The sequence below is a fragment of the Euprymna scolopes genome, chromosome 27 (assembly GCF_053919585.1).
Source record: "Euprymna scolopes isolate OS-2025 chromosome 27, ASM5391958v1, whole genome shotgun sequence".
NCBI classification, from domain to species: Eukaryota; Metazoa; Mollusca; class Cephalopoda; order Sepiida; family Sepiolidae; genus Euprymna; species Euprymna scolopes.
In genome coordinates, this window is record NC_136508.1 from 82,039,957 (window position 1) to 82,067,103 (window position 27,147).

A 27,147-nucleotide genomic window follows, 5' to 3' on the forward strand; every position below is an offset into this window, starting at 1 on the left:
TCAATTTTAACACATTTTTTCACCCTTAAATAAATTTTAACTCATTTTTTTGACACCTTAAATAAATTTTTACCCATTTTTTTACTCTTAAATAAATTTTGACCCATTTTTTTACTCCTTAAATCAATTTTAATCCATTTTTTGACACCTTAAATCAAGTTTAATCCATTTTTTGACACCTTAAATCAATTTTAATCGATTTTTTTACCCTTAAATAAATGTTAACCCATTTTTTTACTCCTAAAATCAATTTTATCCACTTTCTAACACCTTAAATCAATTTTAACCTATATTTTGATACCTTAAATCAATTTTAACCCATTTATTTTACAACTTAAATCAAGTTTAACCCATTTTTTGACCCCTTAAATCAATTTTAACACATTTTTCACCCTTAAATAAATTTTAACTCATTTTTTTTTACTCCTTAAATCAATTTTAACCCATTTTTTGACACCTTAAATCAATTTTACCCAATTTTTTTACTACTTAGATCAATTTTAACCCATTTTTTGACACCTTAAATCAATTTTACCCCATATTTTTACTACTTAGATCAATTTTAACCCATTTTTTGACACCTTAAATCAATTTTACCCAATTTTTTTACTACTTAAATCAATTTTAACCCATTTTTTGACACCTTAAATCAATTTTACCCAATTTTTTTACTACTTAGATCAATTTTAACCCATTTTTTGACACCTTAAATCAATTTTACCCCATATTTTTTACTACTTAGATCAATTTTAACCGGCTAAAGACCCATAATAGGACGGTCCATAAAAAAAAGACAATTATTTGTTATATTTCTAGCGCTGCTCTATAACCTTTAGTTTCGTGGGAGAGAGCGTATTAAAATATGGAAACATTGACACGGACAGAAAGACAGACATATAGCCGTTTATAGATATATATATATATATATATATATATATATATATATATATATTAGTCTCGCAAGTCACTGCGAGACAAACAAAATGTTACTTAGAGACTACTATTGTGTAATCCAGCGTAGGGTACCGGTAGAAAAAATAAAAAATTAATTTACTTCAGACATACTTATTGAACATTTTCTGAAATAGTACAATAATTACCTTGACATTCTTCTGTTTAGTGTAAGATATCATTTTCAGATATTGTGATACTAATACCGTTATTAAAAAAATAAAAATTGCCGGATTTTAGTTTCATCAGAGTTTTCCACGACAACCTAAACAAACCACTATTCGTACTACCATAATAACATCATCACAGAGAGAGAGGGAGAGAGAGAGACAGACAGACATACAGACAGACAGACAGAGAGGGGGGGCTACTGTTCAGTATTTGTGTAAAATATAACATAACTGATTTTTCCCCTATTTTTGATTATCCCTTACATTACTACCGGTAATTTTGTGGCCTGTCAAGAATATATTATGAATATATTATTATCATTTTTAATTTTGTAACTGGCTGTAACATTTTCTTGCATTATTTACAACTTTTTGTAATTAATGCAAGATATATTTTCAACTACAACGTAAACAAACCACTATTCGTACTACCATAATAACAGCAACACAGATAGAGAGAGAGAGAGAGAGACAGACAGACAGACAGACAGAGAGGGGAGGGCTACTGTTCAGTATTTGTGTAAAATATTACATGTAACATTTTCTTGCATTATTTTCAACACGTAAGCTTACTATTTTTTTGTTGTTGTTTGTTTACAAATACTGTGTCAATAAAATTCTTACTTTCTTTTATATTATTAAGAAAATAATAGCGTGTTACAATTAGTGCATGCGCACCAACATTTTTACTATAAGGGACTTACGTAGGACTCCTGGGACTTACGTAGGACCCCCCTGTAGTGAATGTGGTATTGCGGTGATTTTGTGGCCTGTCAAGAATATATTATGAATATATTATTATCATTTTTAATTTTGTAACTGGCTGTAACATTTTCTTGCATTATTTACAACTTTTTGTAAATAATGCAAGATATATTTTCAACTACAACGTAAACAAACAACTATTCGTACTACCATAATAACAGCAACACAGAGAGAGAGGGAGAGAGAGACAGACATACAGACAGAGAGGGGAGGGTTACTGTTCAGTATTTGTGTAAAATATTACATGTAACATTTTCTTGCATTATTTTCAACACGTAAGCGTACTATTTTTTTGTTGTTGTTTGTTTACAAATACTGTGTCAATAAAATTCTTACTTTCTTTTATATTATTAAGAAAATAATAGCGTGTTACAATTAGTGCATGCGCACCAACATTTTTACTATAAGGGACTTACGTAGGACTCCTGGGACTTACGTAGTACCCCCCCTGGAGTAAATGTGGTATTGCGGTGATTTTGTGGCCTGTCAAGAATATATTATGAATGATGGCAATAAAAAAGTATATGATAAAATTGCTGAAAAAGCTAGAAAAGCTGAATATTATTGAAAAAATAAAGATAAAATAAAACAAAGAGTTCAGAATTATAAAAAAAAACTCAAAGCGGTAAATAATGATACTTATAAAAAAAGCAAAAAGAGTCAAATAAAAAATATTTCAATAAAAATAGAGAAAAAATGCATGCGAAAATGGCCCAGTATTATAAAAAAAATAGAGAAAAAATTTGTGCAAAAGCATATTATAACAAATATAAAAATAAACATAGAAAAAAAGCATCTAAATTTACTTGCAAATTCGAAATGTCAAGCAAAGATTCTAAACTTCATCGACACAATGAAAATCAAATTAATAACAGTGACTACAGAATATCAATGACTCGTCTGTGTAGAATCGAAGATGGCTGTCCAGACTCAGCTCAGAAATTGGAATATGCTAAAAGATTGCATAACAATTTGTCTGATTTGAGTCCGAATTTGACAATTGCTCAAATGAGGAAGAAATTGGATAGTTTCCAAAGTTGCAAAGGTATGCATTCTGACAGAATTTATTGCTGTGGCCAAAGTGATTGCACGGACAAGCTGGCCCTGCTGAAACTCTTGTCACCACACTCGCAAAACCTGAGAACAGTGATCAGAAAAATATATCGATTATTGTCGATTGGAACATGGCTTAACAAATATGACATCGCAATACTTGAAGGGGAGTGGTAAATATATAGTGAGTTAATTTACCAGGTTAGCAGGGATGCTACTATTTCTGACATTTACAATGAATCCTTTTCAAATGAAAATGAATTTCACACTGAGGTTTATGTTACAACAAAATATGCCAATTTGTAATCTGTAAATCATATGAGCAACCGTTACATCAAAATGCTCCATATTTGTCTGAAATGACAAATTATGAAAGTATTAAGAAAAAAATTAAAGATGCTATTAAAATAAGCAAAAAAATAGAGCAAAAATCTAAAAATTATGAAAATGAAAATAACGCTGATGATGATCAAATTGATTGCGATCCTAATATGGCTAAAGAGGCAGATAAAAATGAAGCTGATTTGAATATGCCTCAAATCAGACATGTCACTGAAGTTCAAGTTTTAGAAAATGAGCAAAAATTGAATTTCATTCAAAAAGAAATTTATAATGAAATTATTTCCAAACTTGAGCAACAAAATCTTCATTGGAATGAGGAAAACCCTATTCACAGGTGCAATTGTTACGATTGCCCACAAATTCTCAAATTTATTAATGGTTTTGTGGATGTGGGCAAATCTTTTCTGATCAATGCACTAGCAGATAAAATTACTCTCACATATCCTGTCATCAATGGACCCAGTGTAGTTTTTTGTGCTCCTACTGGTGTCAGTGCTTACATTTTGAAAGGATCTACATGCCATAGAGTCTTTCAACTAAATGTGCAGCATGGTTCTACACCTAAATATGAACCATTATCAAAGGATAAAATAAAAAGTTTGAGAACCATGCTTGGATATGCGAGATTATTCATTATTGATGAAATAAGCATGGTTAGTCACTTGCAATTAGCATTTATTCACCAACGTTTGCAAGATGTTTTTGGTGATATAAGGAAACAAGTGTATCCATTTGCAAACATGTCAATTGTTGCATTTGGTGATTTATTTCAGCTTCCACCTGTTAATGAAAAACCTGTATTTTCCAAAATATCTATTCAAGATGCTAGAAAATCAAATTTGGGAATTGCTGGTATAAATTTGTGGTCATATTTCGATTATGATGAATTGACCATAAATGTGCGACAAAAAGATGACAATGAAAACTTTGTTAATATTCTTAACAGAATAAGACTTGGGTCACCAACTGATTAGGATATTGAGATCTTGAAAAGGCATCGAATCAATCCTTAACAAAAAGCAAATATTGATCAAGTTACTGATCTTTTGCAAAATTTGCAAAAGAAAATGCATATTATTTGCATTGTACCCACAAATGAATCTGCTGAGGAAGTGAATTATAAAATGTTGAAAAAAAATAATATTCATATCATTGAAATTTCAGCAACTGATTCCAACTTAAGACAAAAAACCGTAACAAAAAAAAAATCAAAACAGACACCAAAAACTTCTAAACTTAAAAAGATTTCTGACACAGCTGGACTTGAAACTGTGCTTAAAATTGGAATTGGTGCTAGATGCATGTTGCGTCGAAATATTGATATTGAAAAAGGACTTTGCAATGGTTCAATGGGTACAGTCACTGAAATACAAATGAAAGATGGCAAAGTTGTTGCTGTGACTGTAAAATTTGATCATATGCAGTCAATGTTGAATTTGTGCAAGCTGACTATGAACTTTCTCCTGGACTCTTTGTGACTAGATCTCAAATACCTTTGTCACTCAGCTATGCTTTAACTGTCCACAAAACCCAAGGTATTTCAGTCGATGGTATCATTGTTGACTTGGGATCTGATGTCTTTTCAGATGGAATGGCCTATGTAGCTTTGTCACGTGCTAGAAAGCTGTGCAATGTCTATTTGATTGACCTTGACCCTCATAAATTGACCATGTGTAACAAAAGTGCATGGACTGAATATAATAGATTGAGGGCCAAAAGAGACAGGGTTGATTTGCCACCGCTTCCTCCTTGTTCTGTTATGCCTCAAAGTTTGTCATTGTACAAACAGACTTATAAACGAAAAAAAACAATCGTTATAGATCATGATTTGAAGCAAAAACATAATAGTCCAAATAGAAAATGGCTGAAAATAGACAATTCAATTTATCAAAATAATTTGGACCTCAAATTGATCAATGAAAGAAATGCTTGTTTTGCTAACAGTATTGTTCAGACAATTTACCACCTTCCTTTGTTGTCTAACATCATTAAAAACATTCCAAACATTGATTTGCCAATTCAGCAATTAAAAAGATTGCTTGTCCCTGCCACTCACAGTGTTGCTGCTTTTAGAGAATCAATCGGAGGCGTTTTTAATAGTGGCCAACAAGAATGTGCTATTGCATTTTGGGAATTTTTGATAAACAAGTGCCCTGACAGTGCCAAACAATTATTCACTTTTGAAGAAAGTAAAGTGATGAAATGTCTTAGAATACACAAACAAAACTGCCAAAGACTACAAGATAGTGAATGTAATTGCACCTTTAAAGTTGGCTGTGGGTTCCAAACCTTGCAGATTGCTGGAATACCACAGAGATTAGTTGTTCAACTTCATCCTACTGATGGTCGACAGCAATTTAAAAGTTTGCTCAAAACTGATGCTTCAGTGCTCAAACATTGTATAAAATGTAAGCAGAATACTGAGCACTTGGAAAATGTCACTAGAACGTTTCCTACTGCAATGAAATATTTGTGTGTTCAAATAAATAGATTTATGTTTGAAAATTATAATCCTCGGCGAATTAATGCTGAAATTATGAATTTCAGTACAAAATATTTTTGGAACAAATTTCAAAGTAAAAAGAGCTATTCTGCACACTTTGAATAGAGTCGATTTTGGGCATTATACTTGCATTGTTAGAAATAATATTAAGTGGAATATTGTCAGTGACACTAACTTTTCTAATAATGTCAATTTTCCTTCCAAAATGTCCAATATTGTTGTGATTTTTTGTGAAAAAATATAAAGGAAGCAAACATTTGATAAAAACAAGGTCATACATTCAATAGAAATAAATAGTGGTGGGTTTCGCTTTTAAAATTCAACCATCACCTAGGCATGGCATGGGGCTGTAACTGTTACTCTGCAGGCGAACAATAGCACTGTTATGAATCATAACTAAACTGGAGACACGATTTCTGCTTCAAGAGATAAATGTAATATAAAATTTTAACCGGAAAATTATTTTACTGAAAACTATTGATCAGTATTACACTCTAAAAAGGAAGATACTAGAGTTAAAAAATCAACAATTTTATTTACACTCAAGCAATTCAAAATTTATCTCAAAACTGACTCTTCAATTCGCAAATATTGTCAACAAAATACTGAGCATTTGCAAAAAGCCACTAGAAATAGAATTTTTCTACTGCAATGGAATATGTGTGTGTTTAAACAAATAGATTTTTATTTTAAAATTACGATCCTCAATGAATTAATTCCGAAATTATATATTTCAATAAATTTTTTTGCAGAAATTTCATTGTAAAACCAGATATTCTTCACTTTTATGAAAGTCGATTTGGGCATTTTACTTGCATTATTTAGAATAATAACAAGTGAAATATTATCAGTGACACCAATATTTCATATAATTTTAATTTTCATTCCAAAATGTCGTCCATCAATATTGGCATTTCTTTTGAAAAATATAAAAGAAACAAATAATTGAGAAAAATCAGACAATATATCCAATCGAAATAGCAAAAACTTGAGTGCTAACCTCCCAATCAGCGTGATATGGGGCTATAACTGTACCCCTGCAGGCGAACGATAGCACTTTTATGAATCACTTAAATTCAGAATTTAAAACACATTTCTGTAAAAAAATTTTATGTAATACTTTTCCTGTGATCATTAGCATGTTCTATTAATTAATAAATATAATTCTATTATTTTTATTGTTGCTTACGTTGTTGATGAATAGAATTTTAAAAAGTTAGGTATTTTCTTGAAAAAGGATTTCGGCCTCAACAGAAAGATGTTCAACAAAATGTTTAACCATAAACTTTACCAAAAACTATTAATATGAAACTATAAAAAGAAAGATACTAGAATTTAAGCAAAAACTATTTTATTTCAACTCAATCAGATGTGCCTTATGCACTAATAAAAATGCAATTGGCATTTTGTTGAACTTTTTAAGATTTTAAATATTTATAAATTTTCTCATTATAAAAAACGATTATTATATTGATTATAATTTTTTGACAGAAGAAATAAAAGAATTGCATAAAAAACATTAGAAGACAAATTTTTAAATCATAAGATAAATCTAAAGTCACTAAATTATCAATAAAGTTTGTCATAATAATACATTTATTAGATTAATTTTAATTTGGAAAGATAGAAGTACAGTTAAAACATCCAGAATCAGCGAATTCATTAAATTTTATCATAACAAAAACGATTGTTATATTTCAATGCTATTGATAAGAAAATATTTGTTTTACTTGATTAAAATTAATTAAACATAGATTATATCTGTAGTATATAAATATTTTTTTATAATGAAACAATTTATTAATTTTTGCTGATTTACGATTTTTTCATTGCCGGTTTTTATTTTGCAAATTAAAAATAATCCAATAATCTTTTTTGATAATGAAAAAATGTGCTGACAATTAAGTGATTTAAAATATCTGAATATTTTTTTAAAATGAACAATAAATTAAAATCAATTTACTAAATAATCATTTTTTTTTCAAGATTTATTTACACAATTTACTAATATTTATTGATATAATTGGATAATTTTGCATTGTTCTTCTAATGTTTTATATTCCTTTTATTTCTTCTGTCAAAAAATTATAATCAATATAATAATCGTTTTTTATAATGAGAAAATTTATAAATATTTAAAATCTTAAAAAGTTCAACAAAATGCCAATTGCATTTTTATTAGTGCATAAGGCACATCTGATTGAGTTGAAATAAAATAGTTTTTGCTTAAATTCTAGTATCTTTCTTTTTATAGTTTCATATTAATAGTTTTTGGTAAAGTTTATGGTTAAACATTTTGTTGAACATCTTTCTGTTGAGGCCGAAATCCTTTTTCAAGAAATATATATATATTGCTCTTTATTATAGAGTGAAAGACTTGTTTCGATTTCATTCATGGCCATGAGTATGTTCTTATAGGTATGAACCATAAAATTGTTGTGCGCGTTTTAGTAAAGACAAGCGATCTAAATTTCGAGGTAGAAACATTTTACTTCATCTTATTCGTCCGGTTGTGTTTTGTATTTGCACTCTTTCGAAAGATGTGCCCAGTTTTTTTGTTTGTTTGTTTGTTTTTGTTTTTGTTTTTCTATTCGCACGATTCGCGTTGTTTATGAATGTGTACATCACAGAATTTAATGAATTTCGTTTTCGCTCAAACGAAATTGGAAAGTTTTCTTTCTCCGCACAAATAAAGTAATATCATAAAAAACCGCGCACATTTTTAAAGCGATTCTCTTTTCAATACTGTTTTTTTCTCTCTTTTTTTTCACATTATTTTTCTTTTCAATTGCTTCAATCGATTCCATGTTTCTTGTTTCTTAGATACGTCCTGTTCTATTCCTCTTGTTCTTCTGCTTCTTGTTTTTCTTTTTTTTCTTCTTGTTCTTCTTTTTCTTCTTTTTCTTCTTTTTTTCTTTTTCTTCTTCTTCCAATTACATTCGATCATTTCGATTCCATAAATCCCATCGCAATTTTATTACAATCGCATACATCACTTGAGAAGATCATTGTATGATTGTTTTTCTTATTCTCTGATAACTCTTTTCTAGCAGTGTCAGAAATTTCGTGAAAATAGTGAATAATTCCACCCCATCTTTCCAAGCTTATAACTCCTCGAAAAATGTAATTCAAGCCCTAATTTTTTTTTTCAATTAAAGGAGTAAGGACCAAGGTTTTATTTAAAAAAAAAACAAAACAAAACAATGTGTTTTTTTTTTTTAAAAAGGTTTTAAACTTCGGACTTTACAGGTAAATTTCTAAAAAACTGTTTTTTTTTTTTTGTTTTAAATTTGAATATATTATTTATTGACCTTTTCTCTTCAATTTGTGATATATAAACCTATTAAACATAAATTAATTATTTACTTTTTAATAGACATTTCAAAATGAGAGGCGTAAATTATTCGACCCCCTATCTTTCTAAGCTTATAACTCCTCGAAAAATGTAATTCAAGCCCTAATTTTTTTTTCAATTAAAGGAGCAAGGACCAAGGTTTCATTAAAAAAAAAAAAAAAAAGACAAAAAGAAAAAATGTGTTCTTATAAAATAAGGTTTTAAACTTCGGACTTTACAGGTAAATTTCTAAAAAACTGTTTTTTTTTTTTTTGTTTTAAATTTGAATATATTATTTATTGACCTTTTCTCTTCAATTTGTGATATATAAACCTATTAAACATAAATTAATTATTTACTTTTTAATAGACATTTCAAAATGGGGGGGGGCGTGAAAATGGGGGGGCGTGAAAATGGGGGGGCGTGAATTTAAAAAAAACGTTTGTCTAAAATATTATATTCGGTTTATTGGAAAGAACATAAAATTTCACATTGACCCTGAAAATATCGTAAAAATAGAATCAATAGAAAAATTTTGATAGATTTTTAAAATTTAAAAATTTAAAAATATTGAGTTTAAAAATTGAAAAATATTGAGTTCGGAAAATTCATTACTGTTTTAAAAAAAAAATAAAAATATTTTTATTACTTTTAAAACAACTGTAATAGTTTATTTTGGAAGTATAATCCATAAAGAAAATAAATAACCCACTTTTAACAGAGAAATTACGAGATTTTTATATTGTATTCGCAGTTTCGTGTTAGGGGTGTCAAAAATTCCTACAAAAATTCTGATACTGCTAACTCTTTTCTCTTTGGATCGTTCATCGCAACTTTTTCCGCGACCGAATCACCTCTTAATATAACTTCTCCATCCTTTTCTACTAGTTTTGTCTGCCTCATTCATCGTTTCACTTTTCAAGATGTCTTTAATACATATGTCTATTTACTTACCTACGATAATCCTGATGCTACCAGATCAGGCTGGCTGAAAGTATCGGCTTCCTCAAATAAATCAACTAAACATTGATGTTATTGTTCTTTTTCCTTTTTTATTTGCAAAACTCAGTCATGTTCTGCAAAGTCCAAAAGAAAATTTTCCTCTACAAAATAATCAAACTAAGCAACAATATCAATAAATATTTGAAGATATAAATAACTTGAAGCAAAAAATTATTTTAAATTTACTGGATTAAACATTAAATAACCCCGAAAAGGATTGATATGCTTGGCTAGGCCTAAGGATGGATATGCTATAAAGCCAAATAACAAAATAATCAAACCAAACACCATAAATAAATATTTCGACATATGAAAAACTTGAAGGATAAAATATTGAACAAAATATCTAGGTTTCACATTAAATAAGCCGAATAAGTTATTATGATGTGAAAACAGTGGTCAGCCTAAACCCCATGTGAGCAGAGCTGGACACAAATACCATTTCTTCCAAATTGTCCCTCTATATTGGGACAAAAATAATAGTTGTTTCAGTTTAGCGACGGAGGACAAAAACAATGAAGTATTAAAACAGATACTACACATCAGCAGATTTTTATTATGTTTTAGTGCACCTGCCATTTTGCCAAACATGTTCACATCGATTGCTCTCACCACTGACAGAACATCATTAAAATATGATTTTTTAAACTTTCTTTTTCAATCTCTGTGTATATAAAATTATGTGAATATGATTGTATATTTCTGCAAAATGATAAAAGGAATGTTAGAAAACAACTGGCGTGTGTAAACGTGCGTAACGTAGGCTATATTTAGTTTAAGTTTCTACAACGGGGATGCAGAATAGATGGAATCCATTTGTGGAAATTTAAATGCCTGCGTTTTTTTAGTTCAATGATAGATAATAAATATCAAATTGTTAGTAAGTATAGAAATGAACGTTGCTGTCTTTCTATTCCGCAGTTCTCTCATTGCTGCCGCCGCTGCTGCCGATGCTGCAGCTGCTGCAGCTGCTACTGCCGTCGTCGTAGTCATCATCATCATCATCAGCAGCAGCAGCAGCAGCAGCAGCAGCAGCAGAAACAGTTCTGTTCCTTGCACCAAGACTAATAAATTTGGCTTCATATTAAATACTATTGCTTATATTATCTATACAACACCTTTGGTTTAAAAAGGAGGACGTTATCTTGAAGAAATTTATGAGTTCGCTTATTACAGAGCATAATCCGAGCACAATCTCTTACTAATTCAAATTATCATTAAATTTGATTCGTAGTCATAAGACGCCAATTAATAAAAATGTCCACAAATTCCTCGCGAAGGCCACTTAAGCTTAAGACATTTTCTAGAACAAAATTCATGCAATAGATTGTGATCAAAACTGTAATAAGGATTCTATACATAAGGTTTAGTGATATTATATTCTAGATTTTAAGCTTTGAAAGAGGACATTAAAGCGACGCAAACTGCTATGTTTGAGGAATTGATTTTACCCGCACTGGGACGGGTAATTTTTAGTTCAATTTAAAATTAATGACAAAAGAAAAACATAACATTCGCTGGATCATCTCGCCAAATATTTCATCTACGTGCGATTCATAAGCGCATCTTTTTTTACGAGCGAAAACCTTTCAACGTCGGAACAGATATCATTTTATTATTTAATCCGTGTCAGTTAATAACCAAATGTTCATTCATTTTAAGGTTTGTTTGTTTCTTTTTCAATTAATCTAATTATTTGTTTTCCATTTTCTATCAACAAAATTTCAGCATTTTATTTATTTATTTATTTATTTTTACTTTATTGGTCATTAATGAAAGACGCCATTTTGCTAAGATAAGCTTTCGATTTATTTAGCGAGAAACGCCAACCAATCCCAGATTTTTCTTATCTTAAAAAAGAAACGTTTTATGATTTGCAAAATAATTTAATATTCCGGACTTTTTAGAATAAAGAATGATTCTTTGTGATGAATTATTTAAACTACTACTCTTATGTGTCTGCAAGGACTCGTGGCATAATAGATAAAGTACTTGGCAAAATTAAGTTGTAAGCAACAATTTTCAGGAAGTTTCAATTATTTGAGCGGGTTAATTCTAAGAATACAATTGCAAATTACTTAGGTTATGGCTGACAGAACGAGAACATTTTACCTACATGGATTCATTTTTTAAAAAATTGCATACGAAATTCTGTGCAGAAACTCAAGTCGAAAAAAGAATTCCCGAGCTTAAAGAACGTCGAAAGGTAAATATCGGTCGAACCATTGTGGATATTGAGGATAGTAGTCCGAATAATCCAAATAATAGGTACTACCTTGAATACTATTTTCAAAATGTTTCGTTTGACACAATGCAACGGATACGGGTGTTATATAACAACCTGACTGTCCTTTGGCGGTTAAAAGCCTAATCCTCACTACAAGTTATACTAATTAATAATTAAATAAAAAATATCTATTTAAGATTTCTACCCGGTCATGGTTGACGAAACAAGAACAATATAACATTGTGGATTAAATAAAGGGTAGATTTCGATATTTCGTAGAACTTGTCTCGTTACTCATAAAGATCCCCGAATTAAAAAATTTTTGATTGAAGAAGATCGGGGGCTGAATGCGCCGAAACAGTATGAAATAGCATCCGAGTTCAGGATAGTAGTCCGTTATAACAAAAATAAAAAACTGTATTTATATAGTTAAATATGTATAAAACGTTCAGATTATGGCAGAAAGCTGGAAACTGTTCAACGTTATATCAACGTAATATATACCTCATGTAGAAACGTTGTTCCCGTTTACATAACACTCCGGTCGTTGTACTCTTCGGCCTTTTTCGTGTGTATCTTGTAATAGTACACTTGTAGAAATTTCAACTTATACCATTTATTTAATTCAGATTGCATCTGTTACATGTTCGTAGATATTTGGAATTTTTTTTTCTGACAAAATTTTTATATATTACGACATATTTTCATTTCATTTCAAGCGTCTGCTGTATGGCATACGCACCATTTTAAATTCATATAATCCTTAAAATATGCTTACTATAAAGAATCCATTGTATGTAAATCATTGCAAAAAATTTGTTAATTTAGCCATAGCTGAGTATATGTTGTGTGTTCATACATTTTCAAAGGTGTTGTACTTTATTGGATATATAAATTTGACATTTGAAACTTTTCTTATTCTCATATAAAATTAACAAGCACTTTTATTTCCATGAGCAAAAAAAAACGCCAATCCGGAGAAGCGAATTTTTCTTGTAGGTAACTATACATGTTCCGTTCACGATAAATCACCTTTAAGTATCATATACTTACATTATATGCTTTTTTGGGGATACAATTTTTACTAAGACGGGACTTTGTTGAATTTATCTGGACTAAAAAAAGCACAACAATCATGACACAAAGACACTAAGAGCAATGTGAATGACTTCATGGAATTTTATGCTAATATTTTTTAAAAATATTTGTGTTTCTACTTTATTTTAGGCGAATATTTCAGGAAAAAGTTGTTCTCGTTTGAAAAAATATTTGTGAAATTCTTTATCTGTGCCTAAACCTAAACATAGATTCCATGAACAAAGCTTATTTCTTAGAACTGCACGCTTGTTTTCCTACTTTCCAACTGACTACAATTTAGTCGTCTTCAAACCCAACGTGAACAAGTTCCTGATTAGCCATCCCCTTAAGTAATCCAATTTACCAAATTTCCACTACTAACGATTACTACGTTATTTTCCCATTGACTACTGAACACTCCTTAACCCTTATCCTCGAGTGGCCTCCGGGATTTGATAAGTGGTGACTCCTTTCTAAAAAAGAAAGAAATAATCTGTAGTTTATCAACTTAAACTTCGCCTTATCCTTAAGTTTGGAGATAGATCTATTCACATATTACAATTATAGGGATGTAATGAATCTATAGAATATGAAAATGTGCGCGTAATTTACAGTTATATATATATATATACATATATATATATATATATATATATATATATATATATATATATGATTTTCAGAATGTGAGAGATTATATATAATAAATTCCACAGCCAAACAACGTCGCAGCCCACAAGAGGCATGACAGTAAACGAGCCGGAAGTCCAAGAGTTCTTTGAATGCGGAATTTATTATATATAATCTCTCACATTCTGAACATCCTATCATTAATTGTTTGCTAGGTTAACATTGCTGGATAGCATTGTCCTTTCGTTTAAACTCCTACTTGTGAGACATCGGCTTGAGGTTATTAGCTGGTTGGATGACTGCGTCCCTTGTCGAGACGAAGTAGGTCCATTTCACAATCGGGTTTCGGCCCGCTTTGCTTGATCTGTGTTAGTTAATAGAGTGTCTTGTGTGCTGGGCGTTTGCTGAGTTGGCAGAGTGCTTGCCTCGCATGCAAGAGGCTCTTATTTCGAATCCTACGTTCGGATGTGTCTAACTGATGAGCCAAAATGAGGGCGAAACTCGGGTCTAGGACTTCCGGTTCGTTGACTCTCATGGCTCTTGTGGGTTGTGACGTTGTTTGGCTGTGGAATATATATATATATATATATATATATATATATATATATATATAAGCATTTTTCTCTCTTATTCTTACTTTAACACACACACACACATTTGAATACCTACTAGACACTATACTTGAGTGTCTAAGGTCTCTCTGTACAGGGGTTTGTCAGAACAATCTGGCATGAGGATACTTTTTCCATAAAAGTAAACCCTGACCAAATATTCAAAATCACATAGTATTCGCTGCCTACATAAGATCTCCTCACCACGGCTACCCCACAGCTTTTCCGAGGAATGGTGCACCTTCTCCAAGTGATTTTTTTTTTTACACAGAGATCACCACTTATCAAGGCCCGGAAGCCACTCAGGGATAATGGTTATTGCAAGTACATTACGTTAGTGAGGAGATTTGATGAAGTGTTTACTTAAGGGGGCGGTTCATTAGGAATTTGTTAACATTAGACTTGAAGACATCCAAGTTGTAGTCCGGAGGGAAGCAGGCAGACGGAACAGAGTTCCACAGGCGTGCAGTTCTAAGAAAGAAGCTTTGTTCATGAAATCCGCGTTTTGATTTAGGCACAGATATAGAGTGGGGAACATTTTTCACAGTGGATTCAGCTAGACGGGTGTTTTTCGTGAAAGATTGGCGAGGGGGGACCAGGGATTGGAGTTCAGACGAGCACCTGCCATGAAAATAACGATAAAACAAGGATAGGCTTGCAACGTCTCTTCTGTGGGAGAGGGGTTGCAGGGTAGAGAAAAGGGCATCCCCCACTAAACCCCGAAGTCTATTTTGTACTCTGTCAAGGCATGATAGGCTGTTTTTGGCAGCTCCTGCCCAGATATGGCAACAGTATTCCATCCTTGGCCGTACTTGTCTTTTATATAGATAGAGAATTGCATCAGTAGTGAGATATCTTCTGGAGTGGTAGAAGGATCCCACCATCTTTCCAGCGACCTTGGTGTACGTGTTCCATTTCAGATCAGGAGTAAAGGTCAAACCCAGAAGCTTGTCAAAACACGGGGCCTCACCCAGACGAGAGCCATCCATCACAATTGATGCCAGCTGGGGATCAGAGCGTTGATGATGTAAGGATAGGAGTTTGGTTTTGGATGCATTAAAGGTAACCAGCCACATCTTCCCCCACTGAACCACGCGCTCGAGATCAGAGGAGAGAGAATCAGAGAGAACTTTGTCATTTACAGCCTTTGATGTGTTGCCATAGATGGTCGTGTCATCAGCATAGATGTCAACGAATGATTAAGTATGTGTTTAGGGAAGTCATTAATGTAGATCAGGAAGAGAGTTGGGCCCAGGATTGACCCCTGAGGGACTCCAGCATTTATATTGTAGGCCTCCGATTTTTGACAATCTACCACTACTCTTATGAGCCTATCGGAGAGAAATGATTTAATGATTGAGAAAACATTTCCAGTTATACCGTAGCTGGAAATCTTGTGAAGTAGACCCTTATGCCATACTTTGTCGAAGACCTTTGATATGTCAAGAGCAATTGCCCTAGAAAGGAAGCCTTTGTCAAGAGATTCACTAATCCTGTGGGATATAACCGTAAGCACATCTGCGGTAGACCTTGCCGAGCGGAAACCATTACCTCAAGTAAGAGCACGAAGCTGGATACTCCACTAGACTAGATAAATTCTTGTCCTGGAATCCAGTAAGACCATGAGACCTACATGAAAGATATACTACAACATATAAAAATGGTTAATTGGGGAGAGGAAAATTATGTTCTCAATTTCTTTACTAACTCAGTGCTTGAGAGATAAAGAACTTTAATGGAACATTCGAATATCTATGTATCTCATATAGACTTCAAGTTTTAACTCCAGGTCGTGGGCCCCTTGATTTCTGAGAACTTCGACTGAAGTAAAATAAAGCAAAAAAAGATATATATATATATATATATATATATATATTGAACGAAAATGATCAAGTATATATAGCTTTATTATATTACCGGGACATTAAAATAAGAATAAGAGAGAAAAAATGCTGATATATATACATATATATCAGCATTCTCCTCCACCATATCCTTTTTATTCCAAGGAAGAAAAGGCTCTTCAACAGTTTTCTCGAGAAATGCATTTGTCTCTGATGAGTTGTCTTGTGAGTTTTATGATATTTGACGGAACACGTAAAAGACGTAGTACATTAACATATGAATACAATGCTATGAGCTTGAAATAATTATTTTCACTGTTTTGAAGAATAACAAACGATATATATATATATATATAAAGAGAGAGAGAGAAAGTGAGTGAGAGACAGACATACAGACAGACAGAGGACGATAGATAGATAGATAGATAGATAGATAGATAGATAGATGTGTGTGTGTTTATAGTATTCTGCAATAATAGTGATAAGTAGTAAGAACGTGTGTCTAAAAAAAAAACAAGTTGAAAGTTCCTCAAATTAATACTAAAATTTTCTACACGGTGGAAAAAGTATATTGTGAATTTCACTTGTTGGTTACCTTCTTCTAGTAGGTTGAAAATTTAATCCTTAGTGCGGGCGACACTCAAAATACAATTGCGTTTTACTTGGGACATTTAGCCAGTTCTGTATGATGGAACGAGAACACGTTACGCCTTGTAGATCAAATAAACAATTCGGTTCAAAATTCCGTTCAGATTCCCGAGTTTTACAGAAATATTTCCGAGTTTAACGTGAAGAATATCGGAGGTTACAACAAGCGAATCGTTGTGAAAATGGCATTTAAGATGAGAACAGTGGTCTGAAGCACCTATATCATACAACGTGTGATTAAACTAATATATACGGTCGCCGACTATTGAAATGCGATGGTTTTCGTATCATGAATCTGTTATGGTCTAGTATCGTTAGGCGATGTATGAATCGCATCCCCACCCACTAATCTAGCAACCTGTATTCTATTAATTGTATATAATTAATTATTCGTGTTATTCTCCAACATGAAATAATCGAGAATATGTTGACAGACAGACATCTCAAAACCAATCAGCTAAATACACTCTCGGCCACTTCAAACACAGAAATCTTAGAAATTTAATTTCAAATCAACTGATTACCTAATTTCAAATATTCTTGTGATGAATACACGCTGGCATATAACGTCGAGTTTTAGTGTGCTAGCGCGTTTGTTTTTGGCACGAGTTGACAGAGGGAAAAAAAGGGCAAGGAATGTGATAAATGCACGGATCAATCACAAACAACAGTCGGGGACAAATAAAGGAGACGGCGTCCAAAAAGTATGACGGGTTTAGAGCCGTGTTGACGCATCAAATGCCAGAAGAACTTCAAAAAAAAAAGTAAATTTCTATTGGCAAACAAATGGATAAATTTGTTTGCTTTTTGCTTTAGGTTTAATTTGGGAAGCTCCAAAATTCGGTATTAAATTTCTGGTCGAGATATGCGTGTGTCAGTTTGGGGTTGCGTGGGTGAGAATTGGGTCGCGTGTGTCTCTGGGAAATGAAGAATTTGAATGCAAAATACGATAAATGCCATTGTAAAAAAAAAAAAGATTAAGTAATGAATACTAAAGGTTTTTGTATCTGCAGTCATAAATATTGCTTTTAAACATAAAAGGATATCTGACATTCTGGGAAAATGACAAGAAACCGCGGGGCATTCCCGAAGATTGGTATTCTAATGCAGATATATGGTATTCGTGATGAAATACATTGAGACAAAAATCCGATTTTTTAATCGCACCGAATTATCTATATTATATTTCTCATAGTCAAATAGTATGACTGTGCGTTCCACTGTGAAACTATTGTGCTGGTCTAGCTAAAATTTGGTATGAACCTATATGATGATAAGGTGCAGCAAATTAAGCATTATGGTATCCGTTAAGTCGGAGTAAGTTATTATTGGAATTAATAGCGATTAGTTACCACACTATCACATTTATCTTGGAAGTTTTCTCAAAAAGTACCGGATCACTCGTTAAAATTTTGTATGAATCTCGGTAATGATGAGGTGCAGCGAATTAATTATTATGATATCCGTTCGATGCATAGTGATCAATATGTATATATATATATATATATATATATATATATATCAAATTTACAAATGTATATAAAATAAAAATATAATATAAAAGTAATATATATATATATATATATATATATAATTTTTTTTCGTACATAAAGTTATCCATGGAAACACGTCTCCAATTAACTGACATCAACATAGCTCGACTTTTGGAAGGATTGAACCCACAATTACAATATCTGGGACATTTTATTATTGGGCTAAAAAGCATTGCTTAAAGTATATATGTTTTTTATTCCTTTATTTGTTCTAATAAAGTGTCCGCGTCATCAAATTTATCGATGTCTAATTGAAATAATGACATTAAAAGTAATCAATTTAAGGAAGAAAATGCTCTCCTTTACATTTTTTTTACAAAACAGTCACCACTTATGAAAGCCCGCAGGCCACTCGAGGATACGTGTTAATAAGTGTCCATAGGGAAAATGTCGTAGTAATCGATAGTAGCGGAAATTTTGTAAATTAAAAGGATTGCTCATCAAGAACTGGTCTACATTGGACTTGAAGACGACTATATTGTAGTCATTTGGAAAGCAGGAAAACGGTTTCACAGGCGTGCAGTGCTAAGAAAGAAGCTTTGTTCATGGAATCTACGTTTAGGTTCAGGCACAGATATAGAGTGGAGGAAATTATTGATAATGGCTTCAGCGAGACGGGTGTTTTCCGTAAAAGTCAGGCCAAGACGGATCATGGATTGAAGGTCAGACGAGCACTTGTCATGAAAATTACGATAAATTCTGCATACAATAAAAATAATGTAGTTTCTATTAAAATGAGATACTTCAAATGCATAACTGTCTTTTACGATACAATTTGATTGTGGGAAAATAGTAAAAACAGGAAGTAAATAATTTTAACAAAAAATCAGATTCCGCATGCTTAATGTTGTTCGACCCACATAGTTGGCACTGTAGTTACATTTCAAATTGTAAATTACATTATTATTATTATTATGACGGGGGTAGAACATCTACTCTCCCCCATCATAACAATAATATAATTTACAAGTTTGAATGTAGTTGAAGTGCCAACTATGTGGGCCGAACAACATTAAGATTGGATGAAAGAGTCCAACAGCTTGTACCTATAAAAATCAGAAATGGGAAATAACCAAACAACAGACGTACTTGGCAACACATACGGGTCTTCAATCACTGACCCTCTCATTACAAACCCGTCATGTGCAGTGAACTTTAGCACGAGCTCATTTTTAATCCCGAGTTGTGCTCACAACTTAAAGAATATTGGAGACTGATCAGGTTCGGTTGAGAAAGCCTTCCCTCTGTAAACAGATTAGTTTCGAGGATCTTCGAGTAATATAACGTTGCTTTATTTTGATCGGTTTCACCCATTTTTCCCCACACATAACGTAACGCAACATGATTTTATTTTAAATTGTACATATTCCCCTCTTTTTTAAAACAAAAACCCTTCGATATAACTTTGAGAAAGCAAGGGCGAAACCGGTCAGCTGACGCCCCACTTTTTTCTTCTCTTCTCTTCATCCTGTTAACTTTATTTTAAAGTATTTTTAATCATGAATTATAAAAGTCTACCCTTCATGATTGCGGTATATAAATTCTGTACCCCTAAAAAATCATGATTATATATATATATATATATATATATATATATATATATGTATATATATACATATACACATACATATATATAGATGATGATGATGATGATGATGATGATGATGATGATGATGATGATGATTAAAAAATAAAAAATGAAAATAAAGGTTAACCAGGTTTCGTTCCTCGCTCAACAGAGCTAAATCAAGGAAAATACGACTTTAAAAAATATTCATGAATATGGCGGGGGAGAAAAAAGAAAGCGAAAAATAAACAGAGGAAAAATTACATAGAAACTAAATTAAGTCCTAAAAGATTTTCTTTTTAATCGCAAAGAGGTCTCAAAGACTTAATAAAAATAGTTTCTAGAATTTTTAAATGAAAGGGCGAGTGCGACTTACTCAAGATCGTAAACATGTCAGCACTGAAATTCGTGGCACACGCATGGTTATTTATAAGGTGCTCGCAAATCGCAGAACTATACGTGTTATTCAGAACATCCGAGGGTGAAAAATTGGCATAACGAATCTTTGATAGTACATGTTGTTTCAAACGAAAATCCAATCTTTGCGATGTTCGCCCAACATAGTGCGTACTGCAACTACATTTAAATAAATAAATAATAGAATTATTATGGGGGGAGAAATGCAAATGGACGACAACATAGATCTGATTGAAAAAACAACGCGTGGATTCGATGCAAAATAACACCGTTGCACAGACAAAGAGATTTGCTTAGCAAATTGGTCACTGATATTACCTCGCCAAGAGAGACGTAGGTAAACAGGACATCTATTAACTATAATTTCTTTAGGTTTGTAAAAATTGGAAACTTTCTTATTAATAGTAGTTTCAACAATATCTAAGGCGTAACCATTATTACAAAGGGTCTCAGTAATGAATTTAATCTCGTCATCCAGATTAACTTCAGAACAAATCATCAAGGCCCAATGTGCTAAAAGTCATTTTTTAATTTTTTTTAATCATCATGTTGATTGGTCTGTATTTAGCCATTATTAAATTATGTAACCCCCCCAAAAAAAATTTTTTTTCAAATATATATATATACATACATATGATGATGATTGCAACGTCTTGTCAGACGTGTGCCACTCCCTCAGACGCGTAAAGTGACCAAAAATGACTTTTTTCTTCTTTTTTTTTTAGTCCTACCGGTGAATTTACACGCTCAAGCAGGTATGACACTGAAGACGCTCATTGAGATCAATTATTACATGCTCCCAGCATTTCAAGCCTCCACACGTCACAACTGGTTCATCGCCACAGGACCATTTTTATAGACAAATGCCTGAGGGAGTATCTATACACAGATGATGTTACAGAGTCTTAGCTTTGTACGACAGCTAAGTCTCTCCCTCTCTCACTCTCTCTCTCTCTCTCTCTCTCTCTCTCTCGGTTCAAAATTGAGATCCAGCAACAAGCAAGAGCAAGATAGCCAGCAAGAAGTTAAACTGCAGACCAGCTTAATGCGGGTACTGGTCTCCCGCTTTATGGTTTTTTAAATCAGAGATTTCCTTCTCCTAGAAAGGTTGCCTTCACCACGGCTTATGGGAGCCCTCTCCACCCCAACATACACATATATACACACAAACACACACAGTGCTAGTTGGCCATTGACCCCGAAAAAGGGTTCATTCGCCCTTTGGAAGGTCTTGTTTAAGTCTGGTGGGGGAAGCAATTTAGTCGCCGGTGACCCGACCATGAGGCAGGTAGTACTGGGTTACATGATACCAGTAGCATATGACATGACCTGACATAATACATACACATATATATATACACATATATATACTCATATACATATATATACACATACATATACATATATATATATATACATATACATATATATACAGATATACATATACATACATATATATATATATATATATATATATATATATATATATATATATATATATATATGCTTTTTTGCACATTGTGGAGAGGAGATTTTTGTTGATTCTGTTATATTTTATCAATAATATACGAAATATTAAAAACTATAGTATATCGCCAAGTTCCATTACCCAGAAGTGAAACATTTCAAAACGTATAACTTTCATTTAGTAACTTTTATAATAAGGTTTAACATAATATTTTTAAAAGTTCATACATTGATTTGCGTTTATTCCTGTTTTAATTAGACAGTAAATGTTATATCACGTTGACACACCAGTTCTCGTTTGATCATCAAAATTAAGCAACGTTTAGATTGCTCAGTATTAGATGGGTGACTATTTAGAAATATTAAGTCTTTTATCTCATGCCCCCGAAACAAGGCACAATTGCGGCCGGGGATCGCTCATGGTTTTGATATTCCCTTAATATTTTCTTGTTTGATGCAAGCCGAATGCCAATTTAGGGCGAATAATTACGTCAAGACTATACAAATGTGTAAATAAATAAGAATTCATTTCGATTAACGAAAATAAATGAACACGCATCACAATTACCAATATTAGTTTTTTTATTATTATTATTATTATTATTATTATTATTATTATTATTATTATTATTATTATGATTATTGTTATTATTATGATTATTGTTATTATTATTATTATTATTATTATTATTATTATTATAATGATTATTATTATTATTATTATTATTATGATTATTATTATGATTATTATTATGATTATTATTATTATTATTATTATTATTATGATTATTATTATGATTATTATTATTATTATTATTATTATTATTATTATTATTATTATTATTATGATTATTATTATGATTATTATTATTATTATTATTATTATTATTATTATTATTATTATTATTATTATTATTATGATTATTATTATGATTATTATTATTATTATTATTATTATGATTATTATTATTATTATTATTATTATTATTATTATTATTATTATTATTATTATTATTCTATGTTTTAGACAATGTCAACAGACAAATGCGAGCTGTTTTAATGTAGTGGTCAAATGTTTATTTATTTTTTAAGTTATTATTTACAGTCCCATATGTCAGAGTAGAACAGCCAGCTCTCAACTAGATGGTTGGAGGCTTGATTCCTGGCTAGGTATGGATGCTAGTCTAATGAGCTGTAAAACAACGAAACAGTTTGTCTGAGAATGGCTATATATGAGCCTCCCCCTCTCTTCTTGAGTAAATAAATTTTGTAAATTATTTACTCTGATTATTTCTTTATACAAAACTCTTTGTTTGTAAACAAATAAAATGGAGCGCTATTAAAGTAGCGAATCAAATGTTTATATAAAGACATTTGAAGATATTATTTACGGGCGCTGATCCCATAGGTCATATAGTAGAACTGCCGGCTATCAATTACGTGGTTGTAGGTTCATTTACTGGCTAGAGATGGGTGCTAGTCTAGCCGCAGTGATGAGTTGTGATACAGCGAAACATTCTATCTGCCGATGATTATATATGTGAAACACACACGTGTGCGTATACACACATACCTGTAGCAATAATACATATATTTTAATAAGAGTATTTTGTTTTTTACTGTTTTTTACGCCAAAATAGACACAGTGCCGCTAAGTCGTAAGGGGCTACTATTTGAAACCAGAATTGCAAGGATATTACGTAGGGAGTTGGGCAAATCGATGTTTATACACATTACACTTGAACTTTTGCATGTCAATTGAGTCAGGGAAGCAAGACCTGGGAGGAAATTCCAAAGTTTAGCAGTTCGAGGGGAGAAGCTATTTGAGTAGAATGCTTTACAGAATTTAGGAATTTTTATAGTGTAGGGGTGGGATTTTGCTGTTTGTTTGGTTTGTCAGGGGTATTTATATCAAGAGGAAACTAGTGCTTTAAGAACGCACGAGCACTTACCACTAAAATACTTGTAAAGAAGGTACAGGGGTGGCACATTTCAGCGATGGGATGGGGGGTGAACTTCAGCCGACATTGCGGAACTTATTAGGTTGGCGACTTCTTTAGCCTGATCTAAAAACGAGATACTAGTGACAGATGCAGTAGTATATAACACGATACCAGGGCTGCTTCCAAGCTGAATGGGCTTTTGTAAATCAAATGTTAAACTAATCTTGTCACGTCACCTATTTAAATGATTAAATTTATCAATTCAAATAATTAAATTTACCCATTTAAATAATAAAATTTACCTATTTAACCCATTTTTTTGCAGTCCATTTTATGGCATTTTTAATCGCCAAGTGACAATTTAATTAAAATTTATCCTCGAGCCTTCAAAATCGATGATGCATAAGTATAAAAGCACACATTGCAAACGGTATGATTGCCATACAAACATGAAACGGGTCAGGTAATGAGTTGTGTATTCACCCAAAAAACAGACACCCTATTTTAATGTCGTAAACATTTTTAATATCAACATGCATCTCTGACTTTGTGCTTGCCGCGTAACTAAGTGTTCGGCAGTAAGTAGAAATAAAACCATTTATTGTTATTTAAACACGAGTGTTTGGAAAAGTTTTGTACATATGAGAACATTCGTGCTAGAAATAATGTGTGTATAGTTTATTGTGAACATTTTCTATGTCGTCTCTGTGTATCGTTATGCAAGGGGGCAAGGGGAGCTTGTTTTGATCACTGTCCCGCGTATACGTGCGTGTGTGCTTACGACGGGCGTCCCTTGATGTATGTCCTTCTCTTTACTTGTGTATGTTTATCAATGTGTCACTCGCTTTCTTATAAGCAAGCGGTGACGGTGAGTAACGAGATGTCATAGGCGGATGAACGGGAGGACACTAATCACGTCCGGCGACGTTTCTAGCCGTTTCTCCTCCCCAAACTAAGGATTAACACACGCTGGCACACACACGCATGCACGTAGATATGCACGCATGTACCCCCTCGTTATACGCATATTCATGCACAGCCCTCCCCTAATTTATGCCCCTTGTTTTTGCCCCAAAGACGACGCTGAGAATCCTAGAAGGCAGCAATGGTGCGGGATGGGCTAGCCCCAGCTAGTTTCAGAAAGTGGAGTGAGGGCGTCATACGGCGGTGGCAAAGGAGGCGAAGATGTGTCTGCAGCGATGATTAAGACTACGACGAGAATGGAGGTAATGCTGACACGAGTAGACGACGGAGAGCAACTGCAGTTCAAAGCAGGTCAGAAAAGAGCGGGGGTGGGGGAATATGAAGTCAGATGATTAAATATTAGAATAAGGGCGGTAGACGTGTAAAAAAATGGTAAATGTTCATTGTTTTTTTTTTTTTAGGGGATTGTTTTCTTTTTTCTGCGGAATCTCGTGTCGAAGCGTGTCTAACAAAGAACTTTCTTCCTGACGCCCGTGCAATTCATTGTGATGTCACAGGTTGGCCTTATTCAAATCAGTCACTTCTCGAATTGCAACGGGACGGTGGCATTTTGGAATTCGAGTGTATCAAAATCACTTTAAAAAAAAATTTTTCCATGCAGCTTTCTTTGGGAATGATGATAAACGTCATCTCTCGACGATTTGTGACGTTATGACTATTATTATTTTTGTTGTTATTTTTGTTGTTATTTTTGTTATTATTATTATTATTATTATTATTATTATTATTATTATTATTATTGTTATTATTATTGTCGTTGCTGTTATAATTATTATTGTTGTTGCTGTTGTTATTATTATTATTATTATTATTGTTATTATTATTATTATCATTATTATTATTATTATTATTATTGTTGTTGTTGTTGCTGCTGCTGTTGTTATTATTATTGGTATTATTTTTGTTGTTCTTCTTGTTAGTTTTGTTGTTGTTATTAATGTTATTATTGTTGTTATTATTATTATTATTGTTATTATTAGTATTGCTGTTGCTGTTGTTATTATTATTATTATTATTATTGTTAGTTTTGTTGTTGTTATTAATATTATTATTATGGTATTATTAGCGTTATTATTATTGTTTTTGTTTTATGTTATTATTATGGTTTTTATTCTTATTGTTATAATTATTATAATTGTTGTTGTAATTATTGCTATTATTATTATTATTATTATTATTATTATTATTATTATTATTATTATTATATACTCACTAAGAATAGTGACAAAGAGGGTTTTTTATAAATAATAGTGTTCTCTAGAGTCTGAATGACAATAAGTCTCTCCAGATTTTCAGTAGTTTCCATCTCTTTTGTTTACATTTGTGGGTAAATTTGCGTTATCGCCACAGCCGCTTACCATTGGTTTCTCGTTGGCAGCGATCATTGGTCTTTACTGAAATTTGGACGGCAATAATCCTTCCCAAGGTTCCAGTCTTCTTTGCACTCATACAGCAGAAGTCTGGCTAGTGTTTTCCTTCCTCGGTCTTTCCATCCTCCTTGACTCACTTATTTGGAGTGGCGCAAGTTTATAGTGGCATATGCACACATACACACACACACACACGCACACACACACATACACAAAAGGGAGACGGAAGACAGGGGTGCAACGGTGTTAACTTACAATTACAAAGATTCAGTTTTCATGTTCCTTTTTGTTTTATGCTTGCCGCAGTTTCTATATGCTCGGCTCGCACCGGTATCTCATGGTCAGCTATGTATATTTAATCTGTTTCTCTATCTCTATTGGTCTTCACTGGAATTTGAGTGGCAATAAGCCTCTCCAAGGTCTCAGTTATCGTCGCTCTTATCCAGCGGGGGTCTAGTCAATGCTTTTTCCTCCGTCTTTCCTTCCTCCTTGACTCTACTTGGATATTTGGTCTCACTCTTTGAGGGAGGCATTGATGTCGAAATGGTAGGGTAGTGGTGGGGTTAGAGAACTTATAGACATGCGGTTTCAATGTTCTTCATTCCATGTAGCGCTTCATGTTTTGCGTCTGCAGCAGTTTGTCTGGCCTGCGCTTGTTGCTCACGTCTGTTAGTTTCTCCATTCAAGGG